The 20,379-nt window shown below is 44.4% G+C and overlaps 1 protein-coding gene across 1 annotated transcript in view; it reads left to right on the top strand.

Moving 5' to 3' along the window:
• Window positions 1-122: 122 nt before the first annotated feature.
• Window positions 123-20,379, top strand: part of Tm4sf5 (transmembrane 4 L six family member 5) — a 36,074-nt gene continuing 15,817 nt past the window's right edge. The window contains exon 1 of the mRNA XM_021178114.3: window positions 123-286. The gene's annotated coding sequence lies outside the window, so the exon portion shown is untranslated. The remainder of the gene's footprint in view (window positions 287-20,379) is intronic.

Here is a 20,379-nt window from a genome sequence, read left to right as displayed (position 1 = left end):
CTTGGAATCAAGGTCAGGCTGTCAGGCTTGGCAGCAGATCTGCTGAGCCATCTTGTCCGCCAGGAACTTCCTTTTCAATGGTCAGTGTACCGTGGCCAGTTTTTAAAAGTCTTCAGGCAGCCTCTTTTCCTGGATGACTGTACACCAATCTAGGATCACACTATAGCCAGTCCCAGTTTTAGACATGTAGGCAATTTCTAAATTTTCTCAACAGTAAGTGAGGGATGAAGAGGAAAGGGGCCTAGTTTGCTACCAAGCCGGATCCAAGACAGTCCAGACCTGCCTGGTGAGTGAGGAACTGATTTCACTGCTTTGCATGGAGTTTCTAATCAAGGAAAAAGCTTTCTATACGTACCTGGTAAATGCGTGGGATGGGGGTGTGGCAACACTATGAGTCAGTCCCAGTCCAGCCTCCACCCCAGGCCTGAACCTTATTAGAGAGGAATTATAGGTAGAGATCTGAGGAGCCACTGAAAATGACCGCTGTAGAGTCAAAGGGGGCTTCACCTCTGGGGACACGCAGGGTGGCTTGGGGGACACTATCGATTCTAAGGAACCCATAAGAGGTGCTATAGTCAGGGATAACTGGAAGCTTTCAAAGCTTTTGCTTTCTCACTGGAGGCAACATAGGTGATGTAAGAAGAGCCTTCAAGCCGTGGGTTGTTAGCACTCAACAGCCGGAACTGATGGCCACTCCCTGAGGTCAAGGGTATGAATTTAGTTTCCTAGTGTTTGGAGAGATTGTTTTTTGTTTTTGTTTTGTTTTTGTTTTTATTTCCTTTCATTTTTAGTCCCCCAGATCCACTCCTCCTCCATTTCCCTTCAAAAACCAAAGAACAGGCTTCCCAAGTATATCAGGTGAATGGTTTTTTTTTTTTTTTTTTTTTTTTTTTTGGTTTTTCGAGATAGGGTTTCTCTGTATAGCTCTGGCTGTCCTGGAACTCCCTTTGTAGACCATGCTGGCCTCGAACTCAGAAATCCGCCTGCCTCTGCCTCCCGAGTGCTGGGATTAAAGGCGTGTGCCACCACACCCAGCTAGGACCCCATATCTTAAGGAACCTCTGCATCCTCCGGAATACAATTTTCTGGGACAGAAAAGCAAGGCTTAATCTGGAAGCCCTTCCTTCCTAGATGCAAGCACTCTCCCCTCTGCCCCAGCTCTTTCTGTGTGTGTTTATTTTGGGAGTGTGATCATTTTGAAGTATGTGTGTTCAGAGCCACACCCCTTGTTTTGTTTTGGTCCGAGACAGTCTTCCGTTGGTCCGGAGCTTGCGCAGTGGACTGAGTGGCCATCGAGTCCTGAGGATCTGCTCTGCCTGTCTCTCTGTCCTCCATGGTTGGGATGAGAAATCAGCAGCACCAAACTTGTTTTTTAAGATGAGTTTTAGAGATCAAAGTCTGGGAATTGGACTCAGATTTTCAAGCCTGCAAGGCAAGCATTTATTGTAAACTACTTTCCCAGCCCTAAAGCCAGTGTCTTAATCCACGCATCCATGACTAACCATGCAGAGAACCAGAAACACTTGGGCTGAGTTTTCTTTGAAATGCAGGGAGAAGCTAAAGAGAGCCACAGCTCTCTAGGACCATGACTGCCCCCTCAGCCCAGCCCTGCCCAACTCACCACTGCAGTGAAAGAGCAAAAGATTTAGGAGTCAGAGGACATGAATTTTAATCCAGTTCCCTGAACTAACTAGTTTCATAATAGCCATATTTAGGCTTTGGAATGTCCCGTGAAGACCCACGTGGACCTGTAGTGGTCCCATTGGAGGACAAAAGGAGTTTTAACAGCCAGAGCATGATAGAAGGTCCCTGGGCTGTGCTCTTGAAGGGAAATGTGGTACCTGGGCCTCTCCTGACTTTCCTTTGCTCCTTGGCCACGAGGTAAGCATTTTTACGTGTGTCCCTGCTGCAATGTGCCATGTCACTAGGACCCCAGAACAGCTGATCTTGGACAGAAGCCTCCTGTTAGGGTTTTCCATCTTTGGCTGGTAGAGCTTGGATCTGAGAAGTGATTTTTCTATTACCTGGTCATCCCTTTGTCCACCTTACTAGAAGTTATTTTTCAGTTCTGCTGACTAGGAGAGCTCAATTTCAAACCAGTTTTCTCTGAGGTCATAAGTCACCGCTCACCTCTCAGCACCTGATTTGAACAGTTAAATGAAAATCAGTAAGGAACCAAAAATCCAGTACCTTCAACCAACAGGGGGTAACCAATATTTATAGACTGCTTCTCCCAACAATAGAGTACCCAGAAACGTTGAAGGGAGATAAACCTGCTCTCCAGAGGTTAATAATCTCAGGTTAAGGTGATAGAAAGCTAACAATGACCATAGGCAAGTGACCAAGTTTCTCTGGATCCTTACATAAAACTAAGCATTGAAAAAGTGCCTGAGGGCTGGAGAGATGGCTCAGCAGTTAAGAGCACTGACTGCTCTTCCAGAGGTCCTGAGTTCAATTCCCAGCAATCATTTGGTGGCTCACAACCATCTGTAATGAGGTCTAATACCCTTTTCTGGTGTGTCTGAAGACAGTGACACTGTACTCATATACATAAAATAAGTAATCCTTTAAGAGAAAGAGAGAGAGAGAGAGAGAGAGAGAGAGAGAGAGAGAGAGAGAGAGAGAGGAATAGTGTCTGACTTTCATCCTCAGCCAGCCTTACCCCAGTCTCCTACCTCCTCTCCATCCTGCTTTAAATCATTTTAGCGAACTTTCTGGGACTCGTGGTGAGACATACACACAATGCCTCAGGTCACCAAGCTTCTTGCTCTCGGGTTTCCAGTTGCCTTCTTGGGCTCATGGAAACCGACTCTCGCTGGATCACACTTCACCCTGCAATAGCTGATAGCTGCTTTTTTTTCTTCCCACACTCTATGTACCTGGAAACAACACAGGTGTCTTTCTTGCTTATTGTTGCTTCCAAAATAGTCTCCTTCCAACACCTAGGCTTCTTTGAAGGACGTGCCAACAGACTACACTGCTCATGGCCTGTTTGTAACAACCATCCCCCGACGCCCACCGATTCCATCAGTGCTTAAGCGTTTGGCTTATATACTTGCTTTTCTGCTTTGAATCTTTTCCTTGTTTGTGTAGGCACAGGTCCACCTGCACAATTGAGCCAGTACCCTCATCTCTCAGTTCCTAGTTGTCTGCCCTGAAGTATACAATCTTTCCCTCTACCAAGTCTCAGCTACACCCTCCCCTAGTCAAAACCAAGGGAGGCTGGCAGGAACTGACCACTCTGAGCTCCCAACACCAGCACCTCACGGTTATCACTCCTCCCAGACCCGTTTCTGTTCCCTCACACCAACGAGTCTCCAACCCTTCAGGCTCTTTAGTCTACACGTTCCATAACTGCACCATGTACCACCTCTTCTTATCCTCCTCTCTCAGCTAAACCAGTTGAGATCCATTTGTCTTTTACTAGAAACATCCTTTGGTTTTTTTTTGGGGGGGGGGAACAGGGGGATGTTGCTGTTTGTTTGTTTGTTAGTTCTTTGAGACATAGTTTCTCTGTGTCTCCCTGGCTATCCTGGAACTCACTCTGTAGATCAGGCTTGAACTCAAGAGATCTGCCTGCCTCTGCTTCCCAGGTGATGGGATGCTAAAAGCATCCTCTTATGTATACTACTTTGTTGGTGGTTTTAAAATATTCTTTGTTTGAAACAAGGTTCCATGTGTGATCTCTAACTCACTGTGTAGCTAAGGATGCAGCTAAGGCCTTGAATTCCTGATCTTCCTGATTTCCAAAATGCTAGGATTGAGGAATGAGCCACACCCAGCTCTGTCTACACTTAGTTCCCCTCTCTCCATCTTACTTGACTGTAAAACTGAAAGCTTTCACCAGGCACAGTGATACACAACTTTTGTCCCAGTACTCAGAAACCCGAGGCAGCAGGATTACCACTACTTCGAGGCTAGCCTGGGATACATAGTGAATTCAAGGCCAGCTTGAGCTACAAGTTAGATCCTGTCTCAAAAGAACAAAACAAATGGGCTGGAAAGCTGGCTCAAACCACTCGCATCTGTAACTCCAGACCTAGGGTACCAGATCCCCTCTTCTGGCCTTGGTGCACAGACATCCTCTCAGGCAAAATATCCATACACATAAAATAAAAATAATAAGAAATTTTAAAACAAAACAAGGGCCAGGAAGGTGGCTCACTGGATAAAAGTGCTGACTGCACAAGCCCGATGACCCATGTTGGATCTCCAGAACTCATGTGAAAAACCAAATGCTGTGACTCTCCTGTGATCTCAGCACTCTTACAGTGAGGTGGGAGGTGGAGGCAGGAGATTGCCTAAAAGCACAAGAGCCAGAAGGTGAGAACCAATCCTGAAAGTTGTCCTTTGACTCGCACCGTGACACAGTCATATGCACACTCACATGCACCCACTCCTGCACACATACACACATATATACACACTAGAAGCCTGTGACCTCTCTGCAGCCATGCATGGCTGGTTGGTTGGTTGGTTGGTTGGTGGGTTGGTTGGTTGGCTGGCTGGTTGGCTGGTTGGTTGGTTGGTTTTTACCAACTGTTCATTACCAGGCATGAATCCCCTCCTGGGCAATAAGCCTCAAATCTGGTCAGAAAATAGTTGACTACGCCTATAATGTTCATGACATTATTTCCTGTGCATCTTGTCTGTCAGGTTGATACTGTAGCATGCAGGGTCTATTGCTGAGTAAGACCATTGATAGCTCTTCTTCCCTAACAGTCTACATGACCACTTCCAGCAAGGAGGAAGGTCCCCAGTCAGTGACAGATTGATTTCTCTGTGTCTGGGAACCACAGTGGGTTATGTCTTTGTTAATAGGATCTTCCTATCTAGTTATGGTGGGAGAGCAAGAGCAATAGAATACCAATAGCCTGTGCTGTTTCGGGAGCCTTGAGGCTTCTCTGACCCATGACTCATAGACAGGTGTCTCATGCACTGAGGTTTTTGCTTAATAGACCATGCCCGTTGTCTACCCATGCCGAGTACCTCTGTCCTAATTCCTTTGTATTTTAATTACATCGCTTTGAACGATTTGTTTATCTTGAGTATATTAGAGCTTTGCCTTCATGTATATATGTGTACCACATGCATGACTGGTGCCTGCCAAGGCCAGAAGGTGTTGGAACCCTGAAACCGGAGTTACCACCACGCCTAGATGAGAAACAAATCCAGGCCCTCTCCAAGAGCAGTGAGTGCTCTGAACTGGGAAGCCATCTCGACAGCCCACTATTTTAGTTATATTTTAAAATTAGCTTCCAAAGTAATGGCTTTCCATAGGGCTTTCACAGATCCCTAGTTTGGGTTAGCATCACCCCTTCCTCTATGCACTTCCCCCAACCATCCCTGCTTAACCATTATTTGCCATTATCCTTCCCACTACATTCATATAGAGCATATATTATGTTCTGTTGTCCTTTCTCTCCAGCTCCACCCCTCTCCCTCTCACCAGTACTTCCTTGACCTCCACAGACAGTCCAAAGTGAAATACACAAAGCTCAAAGTGTGAAGCTAGAAGTCACACATGAGAGAGAGCACACAAGGTCTGTCTTTCTGGGCCTGAGTTACCTTGCCCAGTATGCTTTCTTCTATTTAGCCCATGTTCCTGCAAATTTCATCTTTATTTAACTGTATTTACATGTATGAGTGTATCTCTGTGTAGGTACAGAACATGCAGGTGCTCTCAGAGTCCAGGGTGGGGGTCCCCAGAGTTGGACAGTTGTGGATGACCTACACGGGTACTTGGAGTGGAACCTGGATCCTCTGCAGGAGCTGCAAACGCTCTTTACCCCTGAGCGATTCTGAGCAATCTGGCGTCTCAGGGGCTCCCAGATGCACAGGCTGGTAAAAGTTAGCTAGGGTTATGGGGTGACTGTGGAAGAGACATCATACGTGATGGGGAAAGACACTGTGAACACTTTGGAGCCAGTCACTCTCACTCTTGTAGGCAACCCCTCACCCATGCTTTCTGGGTAAGTTTTTTCACTGGTTCCTTGAGTTGAAATTTGAGTTGTCATATATCCTTATATGTCATAAGCTTGGTTTATACAGACAGGTTCACCCTGTCTCAAAACAAACAAAATAGGCATGGAGTGCAAGTCTGTAGACAAGTACTTACTTTTCAAAATTAATTTTACTTATCAAAAGGAGGTAGATGTTGTTTACAACTCCACAGAGAAAGGATTCTCTCAAAATGTTGGGCTGCTCGACAGGCTATGACAAAACCAGGGGTGAATGTGAGGTTAGCAATGCCATTGTCTCTGCTGTGGGTAGCAAGGCAGATAGCAGAAGCCAACACCGACTTAGGATCACCGCCTGTGCCCCAACAAGGCACCTGTCTCTGATAAGCCAATCAAAGCAGCCAAATTAAGGATGAAAATATGGCTACATTGGAATAGGGACAAAGAGGGACATCTGCCCTTCTACCACCACCACCCCAGTCTATCTTCTAGGTTCAGATGTGCAGAAAGGTTTAAGAAGAAAGCTCAGTCAAGCGCTCCTGTAAGGTCACCTGACATGACACAAAGCTTCCTGTTCCTTCTTGGGAGGAAGCTCTTCCACTGGCCGCTTTCAAGGCTTCAGACTGTCTGTCTGTCCTCAGCAGGAGATTTCAGGTGTGGCTGTGTAGTCTAACAGCTAAAGATTTATTCATTTATTCTGGTCAGCCGGCTGCTTCCGTTCTTATGCTACTCAGTCTTAAGCTGTCACATGCCTGTGTCTGTTTAACAGGCCCCCCCCCAGACCTTAGCACAACCAAGGCCATGATGGAAGCATCATTCAGGCATGTAGACAGCAACACCTACAAACAAAAGAAAACAAACAAACCAACAAGAACAAAGATCTAGCCGGGCGTGGTGGCGCACGCCTTTAATCCCAGCACTCGGGAGGCAGAGGCAGACGGATTTCTGAGTTCGAGGCCAGCCTGGTCTACAAAGTGAGTGCCAGGACAGCCAGGGCTATACAGAGAAACCCTGTCTCGAAAAAACAAACAAACAAAAAAAAAACAAAAACAAAAACAAAACAAAAAAAAAAGAACAAAGATCTAACCCATCAAAGTCCATAGTTCTGGGAAGGTCTCTAAATGTACCAATCTTACTTTTGGCTTCTGTAGTTCATTCTAACCCAGTGTGGGGGTACACAGCATTTGCTTAAAAGCCCAACCTGAGAAAATCTCAGAATTGCACTGGGAGCCCAAACACCCAGTGTACTCAGTTGCCAGCTGGCTAACAAAGACTTTCTATTGACTTGGCCCCTCCTCTCTGGGATATCTCACAGCATCTGAAAGAGAACACAAGCAGGAGCCATAGCTGGAACTCGTTCAGTTAGTGTCATGTTACCATGCAGAAGGACCATTGCTGCATAACTTTTTGGCTTTTAGTTGCTTACACACACACACACATCTCTGAAGACATCACAATGATTAATCATGGTTTGTCTATCATTGTCCCATGTCCCTGGGTCAAATGTGTCCCTTCTACTCTGATTTGAAACCTACATTGGGGGATGGGAGAAGTGACAGACGTCAGGGAATTAGTGTCAATGAATCCTTTATGGTCACCAAGCAATTATGAGGTGTGGAAGTGTCTCTTAAGTAAGTCGATTCTTTCCTGTAGACCGGGAGAAGCAGCCGTTTGATTGTTGTTAGCTTGATTGTTGTTAGCCAGCGTGCACCCTCATTTCCTGAACTTGCCCCTTTCCCCTTTGTGCCTAATTGGCAGTCAGGTCAGATGGTGAAGAGACACTTCATCATGACATAGCCATTGTACTACGAGAATAAAAGACCTTGGCCCTTTGTGTTGCTGGCCTGGGCTTCCTGCTCATCCTTTTTACAAAAAGAATTGCCTTGGCAAGAAACTTCCTCTTCATTGGGGTTTTTCTGTTGAAGAAGTCCTTGTCCAGAATGTCAAGAGACAGCCTGTAAAAGTAAAATTAATTAGAAAAGTAAGTACTTGACTACAGATTTACATTCAATACCTGTTTTGATTGTTTTGTTTTGTTTTGAGACAATCTTTCTGTGTGGACCAAGCTGGCCTCAAACTCTCAGAGATCTGCCTGCCTCTGTCTTCTGAGTGCGGAGATAAAAGGTGTTCACCACCATGCCCAGGCCTCCACCTTAGTTTCTGAGACAAGCTCTCTTACTGAATCTTCAGCTCATTGATCCAACTATGCTGGGTAACTATGGCTCCAGGGATCCACCCGTCTCTGCCCCCCAGTACTGGATTATAGATCCACACCCCAGTACCTGACATTTACATGAACACTGGGTATCTGGACACAGGTCACTATGCTTACACACCAGACTCTACCCAGTGAACACCTAGGGAGCTCCTTGTTTTGTTTTATTTGAGCTGGGCTCTTCTGCAGCCCAGGATCTCCTCAAACTCAGTATGTAGCTGAGGCTGGTGTTGGACAGGGTCCTTCTGCCTCTCCCTTCCAGGTGCTATGCCATGACACTTAGCTATTCATTGAGAGTCTCAAAATCTGGGTACTCTTACGTTTCCTTTGTCTGACAAACACTAATACATTAAGCTGTACTTTCCCACTGTCATTTTGCTTCTGATAGTTTCTCAGTTTATTTCCATCTCAAAAGAATATGATTTAACTGTCTAAAGGATATGGCTCTTGTACCATCATTATAAATATACATAATATTGATATAAAATGACTTTAACAAAATACTGACAAACAGGCGGTGGTAGCATGCACCTTTAATGCCAGCACTTGAAAGGTAGAGACAGGCAGACTTCTAAGTTCTTAGTTCAAGGCCAGCCTGGTCTACAGAGTGAGTTCCAAAACAATCAAGGCTGCATAAAGAAGCCCTGTCTCAAAAAAAAAAAAAATACTGTAAGGTACAGTTTAATTTTATTATTTATTATTTACGATTTTGAGTAAGCAACAGACAATAGAATTTAAAAGACAAAAGTGGGGCTGGAGAGATGGCTCAGAGGGTAAGAACACTGACTGCTCTTCCAAAGGTCCTGAGTTCAAATCCCAGCAACCACATGGTGGCTCACAACCATCCGTAATGAAATCTGACGCCCTCTTCTGGAATGTCTAAAGACAGCTACAGTGTACTTATATATAATAAATAAATCTTTAAAAATATAAATAAATAAATAAATAAATAAATAAATAAATAAATAAATAAAAGATAAAAGTGAGGGCTGGTCCAAGGTGTGTTGGCACACTTAGTGCCAGCAATTGGGAGGCAGAGGCAGGCAGATCTCTGAGTGTAAGGCAGCCTGGTCTACAAAGTGAGTTTCAGACCACTCAAGGCTATATAGAGAGAACTTTACCCGAAAAATGAAAAAGAAATAAGGGCTGGGGCATAGCTTAGTAATAGAATGCTTTTCTAGAATACTTAGGGCCATGGGTTCGGTCCCCAGCAGAGCTCTTAAGCATGCACACACACACACACACCACACACCCCACGCCCTCCCCCAAATACAGTAATGAAAAATAATTTTCTTCCTTTCCATCATCCAGTTTTCCTCAAGGTGACCACTACTAACAGAATATTGTTGATCAGTTCTATTCAGAAACATTTCTGATGTTTTCATTGGTTCCTTCCATGGAGTTTAAAATACTTACATGAACACTTGTGACCCAATATTTTGTAGGATTAGCCATCTTACTTATTTCTTTTGGTTTTGTTCATATTTTACCTTCTTCTCTATAAGTTAACCTTGCTTTTGGACAGGCAGAGGTCAGTCTGATCTATATAGCCATTCAGGATTATGTGGTGAGGCCCTACCCAGACACACTGGAGCTGGGTATGGTGACGCATTCCTTTAATTCCAGCATGTAGGAGACAGAGGTAAGAGGATCTCTGAGGCCAGCCTGGTCTACAAAGTGAGTTTCAGAATGGCCAGAGCTACATAGTGAGACCTTGTCTCAAACAAACAAGTAATGTTCTGGCGAGATGACCGTGGTGAGGAACCTTGAATGCTCTTGCAGAGACTAGGCTCAATTCTCAGCACCCACATGGTGGCTCCAAACCATCTATGACTCTAGTTTCAGGAGACCTGATACCCTCTTCTGGCCTCCTTTGGCACGGGTCACAAAACCATAGTGCATAGTCATACATGCAGGCAAAACACCCGTTCACATAAAATAAAATTAAAATTAAACAACAACAACAAAACCAAAACCTACACCTTTGCTTTCATCTTGTCTGATGTTTAAGAAGCCCTAATACCCCGTGGTTCACTTCGCTAATGCTTTTCTTTGACATTTCCAAAAGGTTGGGTATTTTGTTGTGTTGTTCTGGGATTGAATCCAGGCTCTTACACGTGCTAAGCACATGCTCTATCTCCCTAGCCTTAAATCATTTCTTGTTTGTTTAGCTTGTTTGTTTTGCTTGGTTGAAGAAGGTCTTACTGAGTAGCTCCAGCTGTTCTGGAGCTCTGTGGAGACCAGGTTGGCCTTGAACTCACAGACTTCCTGAGTGCTGGGATTAAAGCCATGGGTCATTGTACCCTACTGTTTGGTTTTTATTTAAAGATTGATTTTTATTATTTCTAGATTCTGTGTGTTTCTGTGTGTGTGTGAGTGCAGCTGTCGGTGGAGGCATTGGAGCCCCTGCAGCTGGAGTTACAGGCAGTTGCCAGCCACCCAGTATGGGTGCTTGGAATTGAACTTGGGTCCTTTACAAAAAGTAGTCTACATTCTTAACTGCGGCATCTCCTTAGCCCCAGAAAGTTTTCTTTTTAAGGTTGAAATCTAGTATTTGTGCTTATTTATGTGGTACTCTATTATAAACTAAATAACAAGCAATATAATAAATACACAGCTGTAATATGTAGTGATCACGTCAGAGGAATTAATTTTCATTCCAAATGTCCATGTGTTTGGTGGGAGCATTAAAACACACCCTAGGCATGCCTTTAATCTGTAATGGAATCCACGGCCTTCTTCTGATGTGTCTGAAGAGAGCTACAGGGCACTCACATACATAAAGTAAATAAAATCAGTAAAAAAAGGAAAAAATTAGTAAATTCAGGGCCTTACAGATGCTTGTAATGTGCTTACAGGATGATATCAGAATGGCGAACCTGCATGCCAGGTCCCATCCAGAGTACTTTCCATACACTAAACATCTTACTTCCCTCGGGGCTGTGTATAAAAGTCCAACCACAGAGTCTGTGTACAATTCCTCCATTTTCCTTGTGAGCAAGAAGTTAGCAAGAAGGAGTTTTTCCCTTGGAGGGCAACCTGACAGGGAAGACTTAGAAATGAAGAAACGAATCCCACATGCCCAAAAGCTGGGCTGGGTGGGCTGTGCTTTTCTCTGATGGAGGGCACAAACTATACAACCCAGAATCTCTTTGAATTAATTATGTGCCATGCCCTCAGGGCAACTATGTTAACGATGAGCTTGCAAAAGACAGTTTCCAGCCTCTTCAGAGTCCAAGGAGCAAGGCCTATGAGGTCACACTTGTCTCGGATTTAGTTTCACAGAGCCTGCCTTTTTGTGAGGAAATGACCTCAGAGCTATGGAACCTTGTTCAAGGCTTCATAAACCAGAAGTGGAAATGTGAAGACATTTGCGTCTTTCCACCATGTATCTAGACCCCAACACTTTGCCTATTCTTTTCCAAGGATCCAAATGTGCCGTCCCTTCTTTGGGAAGCCAAGAGCATCTTTCCTGAGCCTAGCCCAAGAACTGACAGAGCTGTAAGATGTTTGCCCGACATTGAGGTTCCTCAAAATTTCCTTCAAAGCACTAATATTTGACTGCCCGTCTCTAGGTCCTGTAAGTCCAGTGTTTGACACCCAGTGCATAGAGCTGCAGTCTCACCTTAACCTTTATTTCTGTGCATCTCATGGGAGAAATCTGACCAATTGGCGTTCTCCCTAAGCAGGGTTCCTGTTCAGGCGCTACTTACCTCTTCCTGCATGGCTTGGTCCTGGAAACCTGACAGGGGAGACTCAGAAATGAAGAAATGACTGACACAGAAAAAAATGAATCACATAGGCTGAAATGCTGGGTGGGTTGTGCTCGCTCTGATGGAGGGCACCAACTATGCAACCCATAAACCCATCTAATTAACAATGTACCCCATATGTAGAGGAGGGAGTAAACCCTCCCAGTGGGAGATATCTCTGTAGGGGAGCAACCTCAAGCTGCAGGGGTGAGATTTTGCACACACTGGTCCATCATTAATAAACATTAGTGCTTGGACCACAGAAAAGCTTTGTCATTCCTCTGATCCTCACTGGGGAAGGTTTTGTCATTGCCATGGGTCTGAAGTACATAGGCTGTGCCCATGCCATTGGCAATACCCATTCATTCAAGATGGCCTCCATTCCCCCACACAAATATATAAGCAAGCTAAGTAAAACAACATACTATGCTCCCCTCAATTTAAGCAAAGATGTTAGGCTTAGCCCTTTGTCCTCCCCTCAGATAATACTGATAATATTGGAGATTGTAGAAATGGATTGTTATTGTTCTAATCTATCCCTATGGTTCTAAGAAGGTTAGCCACTTATCACGAAATGAATTGTGTCTCAATTTTTTCTTTGTATATATATTGATGTTCTGACCCCCATTGCCTCAGAATGTAACTACTTGGAAATCAGTGCTTCAAATGTGACTGAGTTAAAAAGAGTTTCTTAGGACAGCTGGTAATCTAATCTGGGCGAACTCAGATATAGCTAGGGAAAATTCGTGTGAAAACACATGGAAAAAGCCATCTTCAGTCCAGTAAAGAGGTCTCCAGGGAAGCCAACCCTGCCAATTCCTTGATTGAGGATTTCCAGCCCCTAGAATTGTAAGAAAACGACTTTCCATGCTGACACCACCCAACCCACAGTACACATGGCGATAACAGAACTAAACAAAGACACTTAATGATCAGAGTTGTAATCATCATTAGACCCAAGAAAAGTCCTCAGCCCAAAGCTGCTGCAGTTATTATTTAATTTCTGCCATAATACAATGTTTACATTTTATACCTTGGTTAAATTTATATGTCTAATCTTGGCATTCTTTTGTTCCTTGGTCTTACGGCACCACAGTGGCCCTGTATGAGTTAACTTTTCTAAGAGAAGGTGTTTTAGGACTTCATTCTTTTATTTATTCACATAATTCTTCGTCCACTAATTAGTATAAGCCCCAGTATAGGGCAGTGATAACTCCACCAATCTAACTCTATTGCTGTATCTTATTCTCCCCCAGGGGCATACCATATGCAGCTCCCAGTCTTATATGTCATGTAATTGCCTGAGGGTATAGTAAGAAGAGGCTCTTAGCCTGGTCTGCTGCCAACTCCTCTAGCCCGCTGAATCTTGTTTACCTTTTTAAGTTTACTTTGTTCTAATTATCTTGTTCCTAAATACAGGGGCAGATCAAGAGTATCTTGGAGTCAGAGCTTCATAAAGAGACTTCTAGCATCTTTATTTGAGTCACAACATCCAGGGTGTAAGGAAGACCTTCAAGTAGGCTAGAGAAGGCTATCTCCCTAAAAGCAGGAGGGGTAGTATGCTCAGGACTTTCTTGAGAAAGCTTAGAAGTGGTACCTCTGGGAGAAGGTAAAAAATGACTCATAAGAGATTTCCATCAATCCAATATCCCCAAGCTGTACAAATATTAAAAGCCTCCCAAAACATGGAACCCGTGGAGATCAAGATCAAAAGTGGACGACCACACAACCGCGATTGTATCACTTGGCTCAGCTTCAGGGAATCTTTGTCAAGCAGCTGTGTTGGCTTTATGACTTTTGCTGTTTCCATTAGACATGGTTGTGCCAGGCTAGTGATGACTGTCAATGACAATACACACAGTGTCACTTTCCCTTGTTCAGGTTCCTACCTTTCTAGCCTCCCCTGAAATTAATAGCTACTAAGTCTAAGGAGCTAGGTCATCTTGGGGAGATAAGGAAGGAGACCAGCAGTTGAGGAGTTCTTGTCCTAGGGGCCTTGTTTCTGGCATTGGACCCAAGATGAGTCCTAGTTGTGGGTCATTCCGCACCTCATTGCTTAAGCTTTGTGGGTGCCCAGTGCCTTGCTTCACCCCTGCTGAGCTGGCTCCTTCTCTTGGAAAATGACACTCACTCCTCCATGCTTGGAATCTCTCCCAGAACCATCTTGAGTTTTGCCTGTGTTGTAGCCAAGTGTTTCTCTTCCTAGTATCAGTTCACGGGGACAGTGAGCTCTACTTCCTCTGGCTCCAAAACTCTTAGTTATAAAAGGAAAGAAGACATACTAAGAGGCCATGTGTTCAGGGTTTCCCCTGAAAACCTGAATTTGGATCTTCTTTACCATCTGAGGGTTGCTCCTAGCATTTTGGAAGCTGAGACAAGAAAATCTGGAGTTTAAGGTCAGACTGGGTCCCATAGCCAGACTCTGGCACTGGATTCAATCCCAACACCAATACATACATAAATAAGAAAGTTCGAGTGCCTTCCCTACAGAAAGCCCTTACAAGACCCAACGTGATCTACAAAGTCCAACCCTTACTGGCCTCTCTGACATCATCTTCGGCCTTTCTTCCTTTTTTGATTGAAATCAAAGTATCCCAGTATCTTCAACGGTCAGTAACTTTTGGTTCCTTATTGTGTTCTGACGGAGTCGGCTTGTTCCTTCAAACCAGAGTGTGTGGTCTGCCACCTCCTCATCCTGTGGCTTCCCCCTCCAGAGTTCCCCTCTTGGAGCAGAGCTGACAGATTTTTGTGGTCAAGGGCACAGACTGTCTGAGTATGAATCCAGGGCACTTCTAGTTTCTTCACTGGAAAAAAATGGTGATGATGATGATGATGATGATGATTCCAATATCCCGATTATGAAAACTATAGGAGTTAATGTATGGAAAGTACTCCGGATGGGACCTGGCATGCAGGCTCACCATTATTATGTCAATGGTAGAAAATATTTAATCTCAATCAGGGGCTTCTCCCCTGCCTTTGATCATTCAGTTCCCTGACAAAAGACATACAACTTTTATATTTGTAATAAGCCTTAATCAGCACTAGAGCTGGGCAGATATCTACTGTCTATGCTATTAGAGTTTATTTCCCCATCATTAACCCCGTTTAATATTTGCCATGTTCCATCTGGGCAGCTTTTAACTCCAATTGGCCAGCCCATGTGGACATGTTGTTATGACTCACTCACCCCATGGCAGCTTCCTTCTCCCTCTCCCTTCTCTCTTCTCAAGGTCACCCTCCGGCCCAGGAACCCAAGAATCCCACCTATTTCTCTACTGTCCCACTCATGGCTGTAGGTATCTTCATTCACCAATCAGTGATAATTTGGGGAGGCAAGGTTACATGGCATTCCTTGGGTTGTAACTTGGATAGGTGCAGACTCTCTTCCCTGGGGGCACCCAGGCCTTGGGGGCCAGTATTTAGCATCACAATACAAGCGAAGACCAAAACTCAACGAGTTGTTATTGTTATTACATCCTGCGGGCATATTACAGGTATCTGCAAGGCCCAGGACAGCAGCATAAATGGATGCCCAGATGTAAGAGGTGGTTCCCAGCCCTGCACACATTCATACACTTTGCCTGATTTCCTGGGATTTTCCTCACATATCAGAGGCTGAAGGAGCCAGTCTCATCCCTGGATCAAGACTGATACCTTCACCCACAGGTAGCCTAGATCCGCAGAGGCAGAGTGGATGGAAGTTGGCTCTGGACCCAGATTCCTATATAGTTGTCAACACACACACACCTGCAGTCCCTCAGATTCACACCCACTTCAACTCATACATTTCTCTCCCATAATCCCCGCTGGCTTTGTTGGTTGTGGGACCTTCATGGAAAGTTTGGGTATGATGATCTTTGTGGTTTTGGCATTTGCTGCATGTTTTATAGCCTGAGTGTATCACCTGGGAGCTTGACAGATGTTCAGACTGTACCATATCAACTCTACAGAATGAGAGTCTGACTGGACTCCCCATGGGATGGGGCCTCCCCAGAAGCAGTGTCACTCACCCAGAAGTGATCAAATGACAATAGCTCCTCCAGTAGGAGTAGGACTGCTCACTCCGTGAGTTCACAGATGTATCTACCCAGTGTCTGGAAAACACTTGGGTCCTAGAAATTTTCCACAGCCTCTGGCTCTTACAGTCTTGGTGCATCAACATAGATTCCAGTGCCTTGAGAGGAGGTGTGTGATACAGATGTCCCATTTAGAGCTGAGCCTTCCAAAGTCTCATATTCTCTACAAGTGGTCCCTCGTGTGTGTGTGTGTGTGTGTGTGTGTGTGTGTGTGTGTGTGTCTGTCATCAGAGGACAATCTTGGGTGTTTTCTTGTTTAAAGGAGCTCTATCAGACTGACTCGTGAGTTCCTGGGGACTCCTCTGTTTCCACCTGTAGATGTATAAGGATTACAGACAGGTGTACTGTGATCACAGATGTATGCTACTGCATCCAGCTTTACATGGGCTCTGCAGATCCAAACCCCAGTACTCACAATAGTGTGGCAAGCACCTTGTATCCATTTAGTCCACCACCACCCCCAGAACCAAGTCTGATGATTCACGATCACTTTTTAACAATTAATGATTTGGGGTTTTTATTATTTTATTTATTTATTTTTACTACACACACACACACACACGCTAAACTGTATGTGTGTACGATGGGTATGTTTGTGTGTGTGGGTATACATGTATGTACATGCTGCATGTGTAGAAGGCAGAGTATAACTTACAAGTAGGTTCTCTCCTTCTACCATGGATTCCAGGTATCGAACTCGGGGTCTTTGTGTGGCAAGCACTTTTTTTAAAAAAGACTTATTTATTTTATTTATTATATGTAAGTACACTGTAGCTGGCTTCAGACACTCCCTACAGAAGAGGGCGCCAGATCTCCTTTCAGATGGTTGTGAGCCACCATGTGGTTGCTGGGATTTGAACTCAGGACCTTTGGAAGAGCAGTCAGTGCTCTTAACCTCTGACCCATCTCTCCAGCCCATGGCAAGCACTTTTATCCAAAGAACCATCTCACTGTCTAATGACTGTGAGTCTCTATGGGACATTCTTTTTTTCTTTCTCTTTTGTTTTCCTGAATCATTCTCCTAGATGCTGTCAAAGGCTGTCTTAGTTAGGTTTCTATTGCTGTGATTACATACCATAGCCAAAAGCCGCTTGGGAGCATCTGTTTCATCTTTTACATCCAGACAGCAGTCCATCACTAAAGTAAGTGAGGACAGGAACTCAAGGCAGGAACCTGGAGGCAGGAACTGAAGCGGAGGCAAAGGAAGAGCGCAGCTTATCGGATTGCTCCTCCTGGCTTGCTCAGTCTGCTTTCTTCTAACATCCAGGACCCCAGCTGAGGGGTGGCAGCCCCCACAGTGAGCTGGGGCCTCCCACATCAATCGTCAATTAAAAACCTGCAACACAGGTTTGCCCATGGTCCAATCAAGTAGGGGGATTTTTTTCAATTGAGGCTCCCTTTTCCAAAATGGTTCTAGCTCGTGTTAAACTGACATAAGAGTGATGAGCACAAGGCTATTAGTTCAGCAAATTCTTGGGGGAGCAGAGGAGGAAAGAACTGGAAATCAAACACAGTGTCTTGAATATGCTAAGCACATACTCCACCGCAGAGCTCCACTCCCAACCTTGCATTAAGAATATTGTCTCAGCCAGGCGGGGTGGTACACTCCTTTAATCCCAGCACTCGGGAGGCAGAGGCAGGCGGATTTCTGAGTTCGAGGCCAGCCTGGTCTACAAAGTGAGTTCCAGGACAGCCAGGGCTACATAGAAAAACCCTGTCTCGAAAAACAAAAGACAAACAAAACAAAACAAAACAAAACAAAACAAAACAAAACAAAACAAAACAAAACAAAAACAAACAAAAAAAGAATATTGTTTCACTTTCTCCCCTATTAATACTTTATCAGTAATGTCAACACAGAAATAATATATTTTTTAAAGATTTGTTTATTATTATATCGAAGTACACTGTAGCTGTCTTCAGATGCACCAGAAGAGGGCATCAGATCTCATTACAGATGGTTGTGAGCCACCATGTGGTTGCTGGGATTTGAACTCAGGACCTTTGGAAGAACAGTCGGTGCTCTTAACCACTGAGCCATCTCTCCAGCCCCAGAAATGATATTTTAACTAACACAAAAACCTCACTGCTTTATTTCATGCTTTCCTAAATACTTCAACTTTAAAATCTTTTAAATATAATTATTTCTGCAGTGACCGAAGGCCTTTTAAATGCTAGCCACATTTAAAAGTGCTCTACTGGGGACTGGAGAGATAGCTCAGTGGCTAAGAGCACTGACTGCTCTTTCATAGGTCCAGAGTTCAAGTCCCAACGACCACATGACAACTCACAGCTGTCTATGGCTGTAGTCTTTTGGGGTCAGAGTCTGTTATACAGATATACATGCAGACAAAACACCCATATGCATAAACTAAGTAAATAAATCTAAAAAACCTTTCTAATTTCTATTTTATATGGGTGGGTGTTTTGTGTGTTTGTGTACCACTATGTGCCTGGAGCCACAGAGGCTAAAAGATGGCATGAGATGTCCCGGAACTAGAGATACAAACAGCTGTGAACTGCTATGTGGGTTCTGGGAATCCAACTTGGATTCCCTGGAACAAGTACTCTTAACACTGAGCCATCTCTCCAGCCTCCAGTGTCATCATTTGCTCTCTCTCTCTCTCTCTCTCTCTCTCTCTCTCTCTCTCTCTCTCTCTCTCGCTGTGTGTGTGTGTGTGTGTGTGCACACGTCATCCAAGGAGTATGTGGTACTCACCCATAGTTTCAGCTACTCCAATAGCTAAAGTAAGACAATCCCTTGAATCCAGGAGATAGAGACCAGCCTCAGCACCACAGTAAGATCCTGTATCTTCCTATTTATCTACACACACACACAGAGAGAGAGAGAGAGAGAGAGAGAGAGAGAGAGAGAGTTACACACACACACACAGAGTTACACACAGAGAGACATTCATACACACATAGAGATACACACACATACAGAGTTACACACACACATACACACACACTATATACTTAGGTTCTAAGCAAAATTGTCCTCTGACCCTGACAGCCTCTCCTGTTATCGACATCCGGTACCACATGGAACATTTGCCATAATCCATCAACCTATATTTATATCATTATCAACCAGAGTCCATGGTTCACACTAGGATTCACTCTCGGTGTTATCCATTCTGTGTTTGGACACGAAGATAATGACATATGGATTCCACCAATATCATTCAGGGCATTTCAGTTCCCTAAGAAACAATATAGTTGATGGCTGGAGAGCTGGCTTCAGTGGTTAAGAGCACTGAGTCCTCTTCCAGAGGATCTGGGTTTGATTCCCAGCAGCCACATGGAACCATCTCTAACTCCAGTTCCAGTGGATGCAACACAACGCTCTGGCTTCTGAGGGTATAGTCATACACACGGTACACAGATATACATGTGGGCAATTATTGATTAACTAAAAATTGGTGAACTAATTTTTAAAGATACAATTATTTACCTCTTCCTCTGTCAACAGTTCTGTCAATTACTGTAGCTTTCACTGTCTCCGTCATTTTGTGGGTTTGGAATGAACTCCTACTGCATTTCAGACTGATCTCTCTCACTCAGTAATGTAAATCTAAGTTCTCTGCAGGTGTCCCCAGGGCCTGGGTCGCTTGTTTATTTTAGCACTCCGATATGTTTTTCAAGAGCAGAACCACAGCACATTAATTCACTTAAGAACAGCGTTGGAACAGGAACAGAACTATGGGGATTTTCAAAGGTGGACTGAATACATTTTGCTTTTATGAGATGGCAAAACGTTAGGGTTTGACTCTGAAAGGTCCCCACGGGCTCATGTGCTTAAACACTTGGTCTCCCACGGGTGACACTTATTTTGTGAGGATGTGAAACCTTCAGAATGAGGGTGTATTACCAGTCAGGGTTTTCTGACTAGTTTCTCCCCTGCCCTGTCGATTTATTTATTTGTTTATTTATTTTTTTAATTCAATATATGAGTGCTCTGTACACCTGCATGCCAAAAGAGGGCATTAGTTCGTATTATAGATGGTTGTGAGCCACCATGTGGTTGCTGGGAATTAAACTTAGGACCTCTGGAAGAACAGCCAGGGCTCTTGACCTCTGAACCGTCTCTCCAGCCTTCTAGTCAGGGTTTCCTAAGGGAACAGAATTGATAGGATAAATATATATTTATATGTGTGTGTATTAATTATAAAGACACACACACAAAGGGGATTTGTCAGGCTGGCTTACAGAATGTGACCAGGTGTTCCAACAATGGCTGCCTTACCACAGAAAGGCATCTGGTGGCTGCACAGGCTACAAAGGAAGCTAGCTGTCTTGGCAGCCCCAGTGTGGTGCGGAAGGCCTGGAGGACTCTTGGAGCTCTGCTGGTCTTCACTGTGCATTGGAGT

This window comes from Mus caroli, unplaced genomic scaffold (genome assembly GCF_978045245.1).
Source record: "Mus caroli unplaced genomic scaffold, Mus_caroli_1 scaffold_13, whole genome shotgun sequence".
Lineage (NCBI taxonomy): Eukaryota > Metazoa > Chordata > Mammalia > Rodentia > Muridae > Mus > Mus caroli.
Note: the sequence above shows the minus strand (reverse complement) of the source record. Positions and strands in the feature narration are given on the sequence as shown.